The sequence below is a fragment of the Budorcas taxicolor genome, chromosome 7 (genome assembly GCF_023091745.1).
Source record: "Budorcas taxicolor isolate Tak-1 chromosome 7, Takin1.1, whole genome shotgun sequence".
Lineage (NCBI taxonomy): Eukaryota > Metazoa > Chordata > Mammalia > Artiodactyla > Bovidae > Budorcas > Budorcas taxicolor.
In genome coordinates, this window is record NC_068916.1 from 19714228 (window position 1) to 19716429 (window position 2202).

Genomic DNA, 2202 nt, shown 5'->3' on the forward strand with positions numbered 1-2202 from the left:
CCAGTATTCTTTCCTGGAGAATCCTATGGACGGAGGAACTTGGTAGGCTATAGTCCATGGGGTCGCAAAGAGTCGGACACGACTGAACGACTTCATTTCACTTCACTTCACTGAATATAGCCACAGTAATTAAAGTTATAATTTGTATAAACAATAAAAGCAAAATAAACTCGGCATCGCTTCAAAAGTATTTGAGATGCGATATATATATTCAGAGGAAATGAATGAAATGGATATTTCTTGTTTAATCCTCAGGGTTTTGCACATACTGTTTCTTCGCCGGAAACACTTTCCGTAGCTCCTTCCCTGGTTGATTTCTACGTCAGTTTCAGATCTTAGATTGAAATCCCAGGGGAGCCTTTCTTCACCAGCCTCCAAGATGAAGTTGCTACAACACTGTTCTTTTTCTTGGAACAATTACAGCTTGTGCTTATTTATTAACATGTTATTGGCTAGTGAATTCATTTCTGTTTTTATCGTCAGCTCCATGAGGACATGAATCATTTATCACAGTATCTGCAGGACCTACTGGTGACTTATTCATTAGTAGGTACCCAATAAATATTTGAGTGAATACATAAATATCATTTGATTGAACTGTGTGATCATGTCAGTTAAAAACTTCACATGGAACAGAGACCTTCAGAGTCAGTCTTTGAGCCTTAGAACAGGTTTTCTTCAGCACCAATTTACTCTCTCAAGCAAAGCAAAGTGAGAAGCAAATAATTAACTTAGTCCAATTTCAGAATTCTATTTATCTTGTAGATTGGATAATTACATCAGTAGGGTTGGTTGAAAATAATGTGGAAAAATAGGACATCACTTTGGGCAAGTCATGTCTTACTCAAGGTCTCGGTTTCCTTGTCTGAACCTTTAGGATATTTTCCTTTCTTTCTCTGACATTTTGGCACCTGAAATGATTTAGGCTGGTGGATCACCATTCAGGACACCCATCAAAATCACATGGGAGGTAGCCCCATCAGGATCTTAGGGAAAGGTTGGGGCATGTATATTTTAAAGCAATAGTCTGATCAAGTCCAGTACCTTCTGTAGAGGCACTTGTAAACTTTCAGCAATCCTCTGCTTCACAAAATCGCTCAACTCTGTCAGAGATTTCAATGCGGAAGTTGCAAGCACTTTAGTTCTAGTCACTTTATTGTTCTTCTTACAACCTGTAGTCAGACTTGTTATCTATTGTGCAACTGGCCCCAACCCTGCTCTTCTTTTTGGATTCATTTACTCATTTTGATTCATTCTTAACTTTTGATTCATAAGACAAAAAACAACTGATAAAATCAATAGCCGTAAGCATATATGAATCTGAGAAGCCTTCCTGGAGGAGGTGACATTACAAATAGAGCTCTTCTATGCAGAAGGGATGGGAGGAAAGATTGGGGGGAAATGAGCAAGAGAGGAATAATGTTAGCAAAGCCCATAGGCAAAAAGGATCATGGGTTATAGAAGTCAGAAAAGGTGATGGGGCCAAATTTTACAAGCTTTGTAGGCCATGTCAAGAAGGCCTTAGAAGTATTCTAAGGCCAATACTACTGGCTTTAGAATTGGCCAGGGAATCGTGTGATCTGAATTATGTTATAGAAGCATCTTGCTGGCAGCCTTGTAACGGATGAACTGGAGGGGAGAACCTGAAGCTGGGCACACCAGAGAGAAGACTGGTGGAATGGTCTGATCAGGGCAGAGAGACAGTGGGTAGCGGAAAGGAGGTACAAGTCATAACCTGATGTCTGATTTGGGCAACTGAATGAATGAACACGGGACTGGAAGGGAAGGTGGTGGAAGACCTCAGAAGAACTGTATATAGCTGAGATTAGCGAACAGGCATATGAAGATTTGTAAACTCAGCCTCTGGAGTCCTGCCTGCCCCTTGGCCTCCCCAGCCTCTGAATAAAGGTCTAAGCACTTTTCCTGAGACGTCAGGGCCACCTCCGGGACTCCAGGGGTCGCTGCAGCCGCTACAGCCCCTCTAGGCTCGCTCCAGTCCACTCATAGGCCAAGGCGGCCTCTCGGTTAGCAGGCGGGATGTGCGTGCACTCCCCCGCCGGCAGGGGGCGCGTGTGAGCAGACGGGGGCTCAGGGCGCGCGTGCGCGCGGGGGCCGGCACCGGAAGTGTGTGGTTGCCATGTAATATCCTGGCCGCGCGGGCTCGCGAGGGTCTGAGGCGGCGCCGGGGCGGGCGGGGCTGGC